Source organism: Coregonus lavaretus (genome assembly GCF_964263955.1).
Source record: "Coregonus lavaretus genome assembly, chromosome: 1".
Taxonomy (NCBI): Eukaryota; Metazoa; Chordata; class Actinopteri; order Salmoniformes; family Salmonidae; genus Coregonus; species Coregonus lavaretus.
Window position 1 is genome coordinate 4930206 of NC_139988.1, and position 14457 is coordinate 4944662.

At 46.0% G+C, this 14457-nt stretch overlaps 1 pseudogene across 1 annotated transcript in view; it reads right to left on the reverse strand.

The window, feature by feature from the left end:
- Positions 1–7556: 7556 nt before the first annotated feature.
- LOC311119548 overlaps positions 7557–14457 on the reverse strand; it is a 37532-nt pseudogene continuing 30631 nt past the window's right edge. Inside the window, exons 17-21 of the transcript in view lie at positions 11964–12056; positions 11272–11368; positions 9788–10048; positions 8949–9090; positions 7557–8754 (exon numbers count right to left, since the gene is read on the reverse strand). The product of the transcript in view is annotated as an uncharacterized misc_RNA (transcript). The remainder of the gene's footprint in view (positions 8755–8948; positions 9091–9787; positions 10049–11271; positions 11369–11963; positions 12057–14457) is intronic.

Here is a 14457-nt window from a genome sequence, read left to right on the forward strand (position 1 = left end):
ATAAAGTTCGCAATACCAAACATTAGTCCCACACTGTTCAGCTCCCTTGACCATGCTCCCATCACTCAACGGTCCTCCCGCCCACTCCTCTTCTCTCGCTTTCCTTCCATTGAAAGTTAATGGCTTCCGATGTTTCACTGCGCGATGCCTCTTGCTAGTATAAACGGGCCATAACGCGGGAACATTGCCTTTAGAGCTGTAAGGCTGAATTTCCGTAGATTGAATAGAGCCCTAAATTATGTACAGCTTTTGGAAACTAAAAGGCTAAGACACTTTACTGTGCTCACTATGATGGATTAGGTCTTTATCAATCATGCTGCATTGATCTCTGATTGGTTGATTGGTTAGAAATACACCTTATATTATAATGTCACCCATTCATTTCACTGGCATGGCAAATACTGTACACATTCACCTTCTCATCTGCACCTGATTTAAGTTATCTATTCATATTAGCAGAGGTAAACGCGACATTTTGGGTTGTATTTTAACTGTGATGGTTTAGTTTTTTATTTCTATATTGTTTCACCTTTATCACAAATTAGGATGTTGTTTTAGATAAACTACTGTCTATATGTTTGATGATTAAACTCATGTTCAAGCTTTATATTTATCTGTTGATAAATTTGAGATTAAAACTGTGGTTTTTCTCTTTTTTTTAATCAAGAAATGTTCTCCCAATTTGACATTGTTGCAGCGGATTGCTTTTTTGTGGTGTATGGTACCCTCTGGTGGCAGACCGGTAGCAGTCTTTTCTCACACAGTCAAAATGAGAAGGGGGAAACGTCAGCTGATACTGGTTGCCATGAAACACTGGCACATCAAGCACATGGCTCTAAACTCAGTTACCTGTAAATAATTAATGTGAGTTGAGACAACCAGACTACAGCAACATGTTGCAACACAGTTGCAGATATAGCTGTCATCCTCACAGGTAAATTCAAAATTTAATGTATTTAAAAAATGCCACCATTTTAATAAATGTGTATTGCTACAATATGCAAGTTAGCAGAGCTGAACCTGAATGCTTTCATTATTCACTTGTTAAGAAAATGAAATACTTACTTTGAAGGTCTGCTTACAATTTAGTTATTATATGTTTATAAGCTGTTTATAAGGATACCTAGTTATTATTATTTTTTAAACAGCTGCAAATATTAACAAATCAACATGATGGGCAATCTGTCTCATTTGTAAATCCAACGTCATATAACATTACTAACCTCCTGACCATCACTCCGGCAGTACCTTGACAGGGTCGTGGATCAGTGTCCTGGTATGGCATCTCTCCTGGACCAGGCTGGTCTGATAAAGACAGCTGCTGTAGAGAAGGTGGTAGCCCACATCGCAGCCCACCTGGTCCTGCTGTGTGAGGTGGCAGAGGAGCCGGAGGGACCAGAGCAGTTCACCCAGCTAGAGGGGGCAGGGGGGACCAGAGCAGTTCACCCAGCTAGAGGGGGCAGGGGGACAAGAGCAGTTCACCCAGCTAGAGGGGACAGGGAGGACCAGAGGCGTTCACTCAGCTAGAGGGGACAGGGAGGTCCAGAGCAGTTCACCCAGCTAGAGGGGGCAGGGGGGACCAGAGCAGTTCACCCAGCTAGAGGAGCCGGAGGGACCAGAGCAGTTCACCCAGCTAGAGGGGACAGGGAGGTCCAGAGCAGTTCACCCAGCTAGAGGGGGCAGGGGGGACCAGAGCAGTTCACCCAGCTAGAGGGGGCAGGGGGGACCAGAGCAGTTCACCCAGCTAGAGGGGGCCGGAGGGACCAGAGCAGTTCACCCAGCTAGAGGGGACAGGGAGGACCAGAGCAGTTCACCCAGCTAGAGGGAGCCGGAGGGACCAGAGGCGTTCACCCAGCTAGAGGGGACAGGGAGGACCAGAGCAGTTCACCCAGCTAGAGGGGGCAGGGAGGACCAGAGCAGTTCACCCAGCTAGAGGGGGCCTGAGGGACCAGAGCAGTTCACCCAGCTAGAGGGGGCAGGGGGGACCAGAGTAGTTCACCCAGCTAGAGGGGGCCGGAGGGACCAGAGCAGTTCACCCAGCTAGAGGGGACAGGGAGGACCAGAGGCGTTCACTCAGCTAGAGGGGACAGGGAGGTCCAGAGCAGTTCACCCAGCTAGAGGGGGCAGGGGGGACCAGAGCAGTTCACCCAGCTAGAGGGGACGGGGAGGACCAGAGCAGTTCACCCAGCTAGAGGGGACAGGGAGGACCAGAGGCGTTCACTCAGCTAGAGGGGACAGGGAGGTCCAGAGCAGTTCACCCAGCTAGAGGGGGCAGGGGGGACCAGAGCAGTTCAGACACATTCGGTTGAATGCATTCAGTTGTGCAACTGACTAGGTATCCCCTTTCCCCTTCCCCTGTTCTTCAACGATGCAGCGAATCCAGACGTTTGACAGTGCCACTACAGCTTCAAGTCCCCTCGAAGAGCTGGTGAATATGGTTGGACAAATCTTGGAGAGTGATTCAGTTGAAGAGTTCTATGCAGCTCTTGCTCCTTCTCTCACAGGCTGATAGGATGATCCAGGTTGCAAGTTTCATCAATCTAAGAGTCTACAGAACTTGGAGAACTCAAGGGCATGCCTCATGATGATGAAGGCTGGGATCGAACCTCTCGCACTGGAGTTGGATAACGACGGTTCAGACATAGAGAAGTGCTTTGAGGCTATGCAGAAACTCCACGATCTGTTTCAGAGATGGGGAAGAGGAGACCGGTCAGCTGCAGGACACTCTTTGTGACGTCCTCGACGTTAGCGAGTTCACTAGCTTGTTAGTTCACGAGATGGCTAACGACTGGGGTGAATGCGACATGGTATATAAAGCCCAGAACCACAAACTGTTCAGAGAGCATGCTTATAACCTTACCTACCACACGAAACAGGTGATTCACTCTGTTAGAAGACATTTAGACAAGAGTGACAATCCCATCCACCGCAATGGGCTCCTAGTTCTGTTGAAACAGGTTGAAGCGTCACAGGCCAAAGTGGTCAGATCTGTCATAGACACTGGTTCCAGTCTAGATGTGGATGTACACTCTGGCTTTTCAGATCACGCCTCTGTGGTGATCCAGCACTTTAAAGTGTTAAGAGAAGGGCTGGAAGGACAGCAACATCCACACCTCCTCAGTCCACTGCGAGAGGATGCATGCTAGCACATCTCACCCTCAGTCCAACCAACTAATCAGGCTCAAGGATCAGCTCTGGATCAGGGAGTAAGAGACCTTGGCCTTCAGTCTCCTGTTCTGGATGTTTCAGAAAGAGATTCACCAGTTGAATCTAAAGTTGAGCCCTCAGAAAAATAATTTGGAGAACCTGTGATGGTACACAGACTTCAAATATGATTTAAAGGGGCCAGCTGTTTCAGGTGAAGGGTCCTCAGCAAAGCCTGTATGGGGATTCTGGAGCTGTCAAACTGTTACGCCCAAGCCGCAAAATAAGCTTAAACTATTGTTGACGCTGTCAATAGTCAGACATTGGATATCTTCAGATCAGAGTTAGTGACCCTGACACAGTTAGTCCAGACAGCTCAGCAGACTGCGATGAGCTCAGCCATGAGCATGGACAGTCTCTACAAACACAGTACAATGTTCTCTGACCCCATCAACAATGTCAGGAAAGTCCTCTTACCAGCTGCTGGAACCTGGTACCATGCCGCTTATTCAATGTTTCAAGGTCATCTGTCGAACATGGCCATTGCTCAGAAACTCAGCGAATTTATGAGTCTGTGTGCCAATGTGGTGCAGCTGTTGACGACGTCTGATATAACGGTACCAAGTGACTGTCAGGAGAGCTTTACGGTTTTGCACAGCAAGCTGAACTTAATAGCTCATCAATGTCAGGTCAGGTATATCAACTTGAGGGGCCTGGTATTCTGTGGGCATGTCAGTCTAAGTTTTACTAAATTCTCTGGATGGGAACAAGGGAACCGTTGACGAGACAGTTGACCCCTCAGAAAAGGTTGACGGCCATGTCTGAGAACTCACTGCGAATCAAAGAGGCAGCAAGACTGACTACTTTAAACAATAAAAGTGCATACAAAGTGAAACAACGGACGGAATTGCAGGAGAAGTTAAAGACTCTCACTGAGGCATACTTACAGGTAGATGAGGACCTCAGCATTGTGTCCCTGTCGGTTGTCCTCCAATTTGCCAGGTCAGAACTTCAAAGGCAGCTCCTGGGTGCTATCCGACCACTTGAACAAAGTGAATAAAGACTGTCAAAAATGTGTAAACATCGCTTATACGGCAGCCGAATTCCACAGACGTCCGAGGAGGCCCAAGAAAGATGAGACTGCTGCAGAATCGTTTTTTGAAAACGTCAAAGCCGCTACAAAGAGCGTTGAAGACTGTTTCAACTACATTCGCAACCCTCGTGCTCGGGTTAACCTGAGGTCCATCAATAATCATCTGTCCTTCTAGATCTCAGACATAGTGAGCTGAGCCAGGCTGGTAGTGGAGACCCATTGTATCACTCAGTCTGGAGATCCAGATACAGATGGTCGGCCAAGGGCTCGCTATATAGTCTAAGAGATCTATAAGGTGGATGGGCTATACCAGGAAGGAACACGTTTTTTTTTTTTAGCTTTGTTCATCGTTGTCTGTCTTTTGGTAGAGTTTTTAGCTGTGTTGTCTACAGTCCCCCTTGTTTTTATTATTTTAATCACACACTGTAGTACTTTGAGATTGTTATAATGAAAATCACGGTAGAGCATGGCGCTTGCAACGCAAGGGTTGTAGGTTCGATTCCCACGGGGGGCAAGTATGAAACATTTATGCACTCACTAATTGGAAGTCGCTCTGGATAAGAGCGTCTGCTAAATAACTAAAATGTAAATATATCAAAGTTGGTCTGCAGTGTGGAACTCCAGGGGATTCCAAAGAAGGGATGACTGTGACCACTCTTTTTTTCTATTCTGAAGAGGGTTGATTACCAACCAGACATTGCCCCCTGGCAGACAACCAATTCAGAGAATATAAATACCACAGAACAGAATGCCAGTATCTGTGCTGCAATGCCCAAATATTAACCTGCGATGGCAATATGTGAGTATTAAATAGCTGATACTTTAAATATTTTAACTACATACAGTGCATTCAGAAAGTATTCAGACACCTTGACTTTTCCCACATTTTGTTATGTTACAGCCTTATTCTAAAATTGATTAAATTGTTTTTTTTCCTCATCAATCTACACACTATACCACATAATGACAAAGCAAAAACTGTTTTTTAGAAATGTTTGCAAATGTATATATGAAAAAAAACTTTAATATCACATTTACATAAGAATTCAGACCCTTTACGCAGTGCTTTGTTGAAGCACCTTTGGCAGTGATTACAGCCTCAAGTCTTCTTGGGTAAGACGCTACAAGCTTGGCACAACTGTATTTGGGGAGTTTCTCCCATTCTTCTCTGCAGATCCTCTCAAGCTCTGTCAGGTTGGATGGGGAGCGTCGCTGCACAGCTATTTTCAGGTCTCTCCAGAAATGTTCGATCAGGTTCAAGTCCAGGCTCTGGCTGGGCCACTCAAGGACATTCAGAGACTTGTCCCGAAGCCACTCCTGCGTTGTCTTGGCTGTGTGCTTATGGTCATTGTCCTGTTGGAAAGAGAACCTTCACCCCAGTCTGAGGTCAAGGATCTCTCTGTACTTTGCTCTGTTAATCTTTCCCTCGATCCTGAATAGTCTCCCAGTCCCTGCCGCTGAAAAACATCCCCACAGCATGATGCTGCCACCTCCGTGCTTCACCGTAGGGAAGGTGCCAGGTTTCCTCCAGACATGACGCTTGGCGTTCAGGCCAAAGAGTTCAATCTTGGTTTCATCAGACCAGAGAATCTTGTTTCTCATGGTCTGAGAGTCCTTTAGGTGCCTTTTGGCAAACTCCAAGCGGGCTGTCATGTGCCTTTTACTGAGGAGTGGCTTCCATCTGGCCACTCTACCATAAAGGCCTGATTGGTGGAGTGCTGCAGAGATGGTTGTCCTTCTGGAAGGTTCTCCCATCTCCACAGAGGAACTCTGGAGCTCTGTCAGAGTGACCATCGGGTTCTTGGCCACCTCCCCGATTGCTCAGTTTGGCCGGGCGGCTAGCTCTAGGAAGAGTCTTGGTGGTTCCAAACTTCTTCCATTTAAGAATTATGGAGGCCACTGTGTTCTTGGGCACCTTAAATGCTGCAGACATTTTTTGGTACCCTTCCCCAGATCTGTGCCTCGATACAATCCTGTCTCGGAGCTCTACGGACAATTCCTTCGACCTGATGGCTTGGTTTTTGCTTTGACATGCACTGTCAACTGTGGGACCTGATATAGACGGGTGTGTGCCTTTCCAAATCATGTCCAATCAATTGAATTTACCACAGGTGGACTTCAATCAAGTTGTAGAAACATCTCAAGGATGATAAATGGAAACAGGATGCACCTGAGCTCAATTTCGAGTCTCATAGCAAAGTGTCTGAAAATGTATGTACATAAGGTATTTCTGTTTTTTATTTTTAATACATTTGCAGAAATGTCTAAAAACCTGTTTTCGCTTTGTCATTATGGGGTATTGTGTGTAAATCAATGAGAAGAAAAAAAATATATTTTAGAATAAGGCTGTAACGTAACAAAATGTGGGAAAAGGGAAGGGGTCAGAATACTTTCCGAATACACTTTATATCCTCCTATACATGAAGATTACATGTTGCATGATATCTGTATGTTGAAAATAATATAAGTTGTGTATATACATTTCCTTAGGCTATGCATAAACTCTCACAACATATAGGATGATGTCATTTATGGATAATTTTTTATTTAAGACACTGATTAAAAAGGCATTTCAACATGATGAGCATTTTAGACAATTTGATCAACCACATTGACATTATAAAACAAAACAAAATGACAAAACCCACATTACACCATTCATTAAATGCACTGCATTTATGATTCAAAAGAAACCATTTAAAATGTGACCTAATAGCATATAAAAAAAAGTAAAATTAATCTCAAACATAATAAATAATATTGAAATATAAAATCAAAAGGAAAAATAACTGAGATTATAGTTGTACTTGGTGTTCTGGTATGTCCGACTATATTCCTCATTCTCGTGTAGTTTTTTAAAAATATACTTTTATTAAAGGGTATAGACCGAAAATACTGTTTCATAAAACAACAATTTTAATACAGTATAATATTACATATTTTTATATAAAAGTTAAAACCTTAACACTATCCCTATCCTCCCTTTGAAAACCAATATCATTATATGCTCAAAATAATTATACTGTACATAAACCACGTCACTGCACAGCCAACATGTCCATGTCAACTGTCCTCGCTGCCTCGACTGGTAGCCTTATACTGTATAACAACGTCCTGGACTGACAGACAGTGACTTTCTCTATCAAGTACAATACATTTAGTGACACGTGAGTCTATTCAATAAGAATTATACATACGTAATTTGTATACGTTTCCAATCAATCTGCAGAAAAGGAAAGACAGAATATATTTAACTAAGTTGTCAATATATTTAGACACACAGGTGTGTGTGTTGATCTCTATTTCATAACAGGAGTATTTACTGACTGAAGGGGGAAGCAGTGGGGTCAAAGGTCTTGAATACCTCTTTGAGCAGCCTATCATCTTCTGTCTCCTGCTCCTTTGCTTCCTCCTCCTCCATCTTCTCCTCCTCATGCTTGGACTCCTTCTCTACCTGTTTGGCCTGTCTGGGGTCTGTGTAGGGGGGCCTGATCAGGCCTGCTAGGGCTTGGATGGGTAGGTGGTGGACAGCGGGGGCGGAGGGTTTGACTGGGGAGCTGGGGGGCTCTGACCCTGACGTCATCACTGTGGGAGCAGAGGAGAGGGTAGGATTTGGACTGTTGGACTCAGACCCATCCATGGTGCTCTCAGTACCCCCTCTGTCCTCCTGTGTGGATATGGACCTCCAGACCGGTGGGTTGGCGAGAGCAAAGATGATGATGAAGGTGGAGTGTTAGTGTTGTTTTCTCTCATGGCTGGTAGTTTGAGGATCCCAGTCTTACTCGGGGGCTCTGTCTCGTCCCGCTGGCCCAGCTGCGGTGCCTGGTTTCTGGGATCATAGAGGCTGATGCCCCCTAGCAGGGTGGAGGTGGTGGGGCTTTCTAACCCTCCACCAGAGGAGGACAGACGCCCTGGGGCGTACGGACACAGCTTCTCAGCCTCAGGTTTAGATGGAGCCGATAATGTTAAGGTAGTGGTTTTGGAGGAAGAGGAAGAAGAGGCACTGCTCCTCTGCAGCCTGGGGTCTCCTTCAGCACCTCCTCCCTCTGTCTCCCTCAGGATAGGGACCTTAGAGTCCAGAGTACCTGACCAACCTATCCTGGGGTCCTGACCTAGGGCCTTGTGTTGCCTGGAATCCAACAACCTCTCTGTTGACCCCCTGGGCTCCAGTGTCCTGGAGGGGAGCCTGCCTAGTCCTACCCCCACACCCACCAAACCCTCCTTCAGACGGACAGCGAACAGGCGAGGGTCCATGCGTGGAGGGGTGGTGGTGTTGGAGGAGGTGTGGTCAGGGGATATCATCCTTGTCCTATTGTTGGTTTGGTTCATCTGTGCGTCGGCGATGAGTGGCGGTAGAGGTAGATTTATGGAGTGCTCCTGTTTGGGTACCAGTGAGGGGATGAGGTCCTCAGCTGACCAGACCACGGTCGAGGCATAGGCCGGGCACTGTAACACGATGTCCACATGGATGTGGCTGAACTGCTGCAGCTGGCAGCACGGTTCCCGGAGTGTTACCCCTAAAAGTTCAAAGTTCAAGTTAATTTCATGGACAACAACGTTTTCTATTATTTTCCATTTCATTTCATTCATATGGCAGATGTCAGCAGGACTCGGAATTATGTGATGAATACAAATATAAAAATGATTAAATAATAGGCTAGATGACAACTACAACAAAATAAAAGCAGGCTTGAAAATATTAGGGCCATACCTGGGCAGGGATCCAACGGGATGAGTGCAGCCCTCTCTCCATCCTCCTCCCTGGCTGAAGCCTTGTGCTGCTGCTGCTGGTGATGGTGGTGGAGCTGAAGGAGTTGTGGTTTGAAGGAGCTGTGTGGCTCCTGGAGCCTCACCTTAGATTAGATTAGATTAGAAAACGTTAATGTCATCAAGGAGATTGATCTCCCGAGTGGCGCAGCGGTCTAAGGCAGTGCTTGAAGCGTCACTACAGTATGAAAATGTATGCACTCACTAACTGTAAGTCGCTCTAGATAAGAGCGTCTGCTAAATTACTAAAATGTAAAATGTACAGACCCGGGTTCGATCCCAGGCTGTGTCACAACCGGCCGTGACCGGGAGTCTCATAGGGTGGCGCACAATTGGCCCAGCATCGTCCGGGTTAGGGGAGGGTTTGGCCGGAGGGGCTTTACTTGGCTCATCGCGCTCTAGCGACTTCTTGTGGCAGGCCGGGCGCCTGCAGGCTGACTTCGTCCTCAGTTGAACGGTGTTTCCTCCGACACATAGGTGCGGCTGGTTTACGGGTTAAGCAGGCGGGTGTTAAGAAGTGCGGTTTGGCGGGTCAGGTTCGGAGGACGCATGACTTGATTTTCGCCTCCCTTGAGCCCATTGGGGAGTTTGAGCGATGAGACAAGATCGCAATTGGATATCACGAAATTGGGGAGAAAAAAGTGGTAAAAATTAATAATAATAATAATAATATTAGAGGAGATTGATTTAGCAGAATACAAACTCGATGTACATAGAAAGTAACAGACAAAAAAACAGAATTTAAAAACAACAGACATTAAACAGTAGGCTAGATATCTGTACCTTCCTGGGGTACAGGGCCTGTCTGGGGTCCCCGCTGGAGTTGGGCTCTTTCCTCATGTTGTCTGGGGGTCTCTGGCGGGGGTCTGCTGCCTTCATCCGGGGGTCGCTGGGTGGGGCCCGCTTCTTCTGGAGGCAAGGGTCTCCAGGGGCTACCTGGGGCCCGAGGGTGGTTTGGTGGACTGTGGCCCCTGCTGGTCCTTCTCATTCTGTTTCTTCAGACACTTGAGGATGGCTGTGACACGGTCCCCATCCTCGTCATCACTGGAGTTACCAGTTAGTAGTCATCTCAAACAGGTGTAGGGCATGGAAGTTATGTCATGATGATTATACAGTAGAGGTTATGTCATGATGATTATACAGTAGAAGTTATGTCATGATGATTATACAGTAGAGGTTATGTCATGATGATTATACAGTAGAAGTTATGTCATGATGATTATACAGTAGAAGGTATGTCATGATGATTATACAGTAGAAGTTATGTCATGATGATTATACAGTAGAGGTTATGTCATGATGATTATACAGTAGAGGTTATGTCATGATGATTATACAGTAGAGGTTATGTCATGATGATTATACAGTAGAGGTTATGTCATGATGATTATACAGTAGAAGTTATGTCATGATGATTATACAGTAGAAGTTATGTCATGATGATTATCCAGTAGAAGTTATGTCATGATGATTATACAGTAGAAGTTATGTCATGATGATTATACAGTAGAAGTTATGTCATGATGATTATACAGTAGAAGTTATGTCATGATGATTATACAGTAGAGGTTATGTCATGATGATTATACAGTAGAAGTTATGTCATGATGATTATACAGTACCGTAATTTTCGGACTATAAGCCGAGCCTTTTTTCCCATTTTTCGACCCTGCGGCTTATATAACGGTGCGGCTAATCTATGGATTTTTACAGCTAACGGCCACTAGAAGACCTCCTAAATCTATGGATTTTACAGGTTACAGTCCACCAACTTTAACTCTATGGGCTCTATGACCGGTCCGCGCCCCCCACCTTTAAGCGGCGGGCTCCAGCAGGAAAAGCTGGAGGCCGGAAAAGAGTGAGACAGGTAGCGCGCAAAAGTAAAAGTGGAACCGAGAGTGGTACGAGAGACAGAACGAGAGACAGAACGAGAGCAAGACAGACAGACATTACGAGAGCGAGACAGTTTGTCTCTTTCCCGACAATCCCCTCTGTGCACGAACCCTTACATATGGTAATTAAACATTAAAACACCTGCGGCTTATAGTCCAGTGCGGCTTATAGTGCGGAAAATACGGTATAAGTTATGTCATGATGATTATACAGTATAAGTTATGTCATGATGATTATACAGTAGAAGTGTAAGTAAAATATTACCAAGCATATTGTGCAACATCTGTGAAATATGTACCCTAGTTAAATGGTCATGTTTGCTGATGAGTACAAGACTGCTTTAATTTGCTGTAAGTCTAAATAAACCTTCACACTCACTTTTGGGGGTCTTGCCACCTTGTTCCTCAAAACCTTGTGGATCACTGCCCTGCTGTAGCTGCTGCTGTTGGTGTAGGAACAGGGCCTTCTGCACTGCAGGGGGTAGGTCCTGCATCTGGGACTGTACTGCAGGGGGTAGGTCCTGCATCTGGGACTGTACTGCAGGGGGTAGGTCCTGCATCTGGGACTGTACTGCAGGGGGTAGGTCCTGCATCTGGGACTGCACTGCAGGGGGTAGGTCCTGCATCTGGGACTGCACTGCAGGGGCTAGGTCCTGCATCTGGGACTGCACTGCAGGGGGTAGGTCCTGCATCTGGGACTGCACTGCAGGGGGTAGGTCCTGCATCTGGGACTGCACTGCAGGGGGTAGGTCCTGCATCTGGGACTGCACTGCAGGGGGTAGGTCCTGCATCTGGGACTGCACTGCAGGGAGTAGGTCCTGCATCTGGGACTGCACTGCAGGGGGTAGGTCCTGCATCTGGGACTGTACTGCAGGGGGTAGGTCCTGCATCTGGGACTGTACTGCAGGGGGTAGGTCCTGCATCTGGGACTGTACTGCAGGGGGTAGGTCCTGCATCTGGGACTGTACTGCAGGGGGTAGGTCCTGCATCTGGGACTGTACTGCAGGGGGTAGGTCCTGCATCTGGGACTGTACTGCAGGGGGTAGGTCCTGCTTCTGGGACTGTACTGCATGGGGGTAAGTCCTGCATCTGAGACAGCATCTGGGAGACAGCACTCCCCTGCTGTTGGGAGGTGTTCTGACTGAAGGGCTTACCCCCTACTGGAGAGAGGAGGTGGGGAGATAAGAGGGTGGAATAAACAGAGAATGAGAGGTTTTAATGAATCAACATCTGCTAACACAATGAAAGAACTGAATATAAAAAAGGAAAGCTACAACAGAATAGAATACAACAGAATAGAATATGAGAATTGTGAGGAGAATTTAGACTGAAAACCCACATACAGTGCATTCAGAAAATATTTAGACCCCTTGACTTTTTTCCACATTTTGTTATGTTACAGCCTTATTCTAAAATTGATTAAACAAAAATGTTCCCTCATCAATCTACACACAATACCCCATAATGACAAAGTGAAAACAGGTTTTAAGGAATGTTTTCATATTTATAAAATAAAAACAACTGAAATCCCTTATTTACATAAGTATTTAGACCCTTTGCTATGAGACTCTAAATTGTGCTCAGGTGCTTCCTGTTTCTACAACTTGATTGGAGTCCACCTGTGGTACATTCAATTGATTGGACATGATTTGGAAAGGCACACAACTGTACAGTGAGGGAAAAAAGTATTTGATCCCCTGCTGATTTTGTACATTTGCCCACTGACAAAGAAATGATCAGTCTATAATTTTAATGGTAGGTTTATTTGAACAGTGAGAGACAGAATAACAACAAAAAAATCCAGAAAAACGCATGTCAAAAATGTTATAAATTGATTTGCATTTTAATGAGGGAAATAAATGTTTGACCCCCTCTCAATCAGAAAGATTTCGGGCTCCCAGGTGTCTTTTATACAGGTAACGAGCTGAGATTAGGAGCACACTCTTAAAGGGAGTGCTCCTAAACTCAGCTTGTTACCTGTATAAAAGACACCTGTCCACAGAAGCAATCAATCAATCAGATTCCAAACTCTCCACCATGGCCAAGACCAAAGAGCTCTCCAAGGATGTCAGGGACAAGATTGTAGACCTACACAAGGCTGGAATGGGCTACAAGACCATCGCCAAGCAGCTTGGTGAGAAGGTGACAACAGTTGGTGTGATTATTCGCAAATGGAAGAAACACAAAATAACTGTCAATCTTCCTCGGCCTGGGGCTCCATGCAAGATCTCACCTCGTGGAGTTGCAATGATCATGAGAACGGTGAGGAATCAGCTCAGAACTACACGGGAGGATCTTGTCAATGATCTCAAGGCAGCTGGGACCATATTCACCAAGAAAACAATTGGTAACACATTACGCCGTGAAGGACTGAAATCCTGCAGTGCCCGTAAGGTCCCCCTGCTCAAGAAAGCACATATGCATGCCCATCTGAAGTTTGCCAATGAACATCTGAATGATTCAGAGGAGAACTGGGTGAAAGTGTTGTGGTCAGATGAGACCAAAATCGAGCTCTTTGGCATCAACTCAACTCGCCGAGTTTGGAGGAGGAGGAATTCTGCCCATGACCCCAAGAACACCATCCCCACCGTCAAACATGGAGGTGGAAACATTATGCTTTGGGGGTGTTTTTCTGCTAAGGGGACAGGACAACTTCACCACATCAAAGGGACGATGGACGGGGCCATGTACCGTCAAATCTTGGGTGAGAACCTCCTTCCCTCAGCCAGAGCATTGAAAATGGGTCGTGGATGGGTATTCCAGCATGACAATGACCCAAAACACACAGCCAAGGCAACAAAATAGTGGCTCAAGAAGAAGCACATTAAGGTCCTGGAGTGGCCTAGCCAGTCTCCAGACCTTAATCCCAGAGAAAATCTGTGGAGGGAGCTGAAGGTTCGAGTTGCCAAATGTCAGCCTCGAAACCTTAACGACTTGGAGAAGATCTGCAAAGAGGAGTGGGACAAAATCCTTCCTGAGATGTGTGCAAACCTGGTGGCCAACTACAAGAAACGTCTGACCTCTGTGATTGCCAACAAGGGTTTTACCACCAAGTACTAAGTCATGTCTTGCAGAGGGGTCAAATACTTATTTCCCTCATTAAAATGCAAATCAATTGATAACATTTTTGACATGCGTTTTTCTGGATTTTCTTGTTGTTATTCTGTCTCTCACTGTTCAAATAAAGCTACCATTAAAATTATAGACTGATCATTTCGTTGTCAGTGGGCAAACGTACAAAATCAGCAGGGGATCAAATACTTTTTTTCCCTCACTGTATGTACATTTATAAGGTCCCACAGTTGACAGTGGATGTCAGAGCAAAAATCAAGCCATCAGGTCGAAGTAATTGTCTGTAGAGCTCCGACACAGGATTGTCTCGAGGCACAGATCTGGGGAAGGGTACCAAAAAATGTCTGCAGCATTGAAGTCCCCCAAGAACACAGTGGCCTCCGCCATTCTTAAATGGAAGAAGTTTGGAACCACCAAGACTCTTCCTAGAGCTGGCCGCCCGGACAAACTGAGCAATCGGAGGAGAAGGGCCTTGGTCAGGGAGGTGAC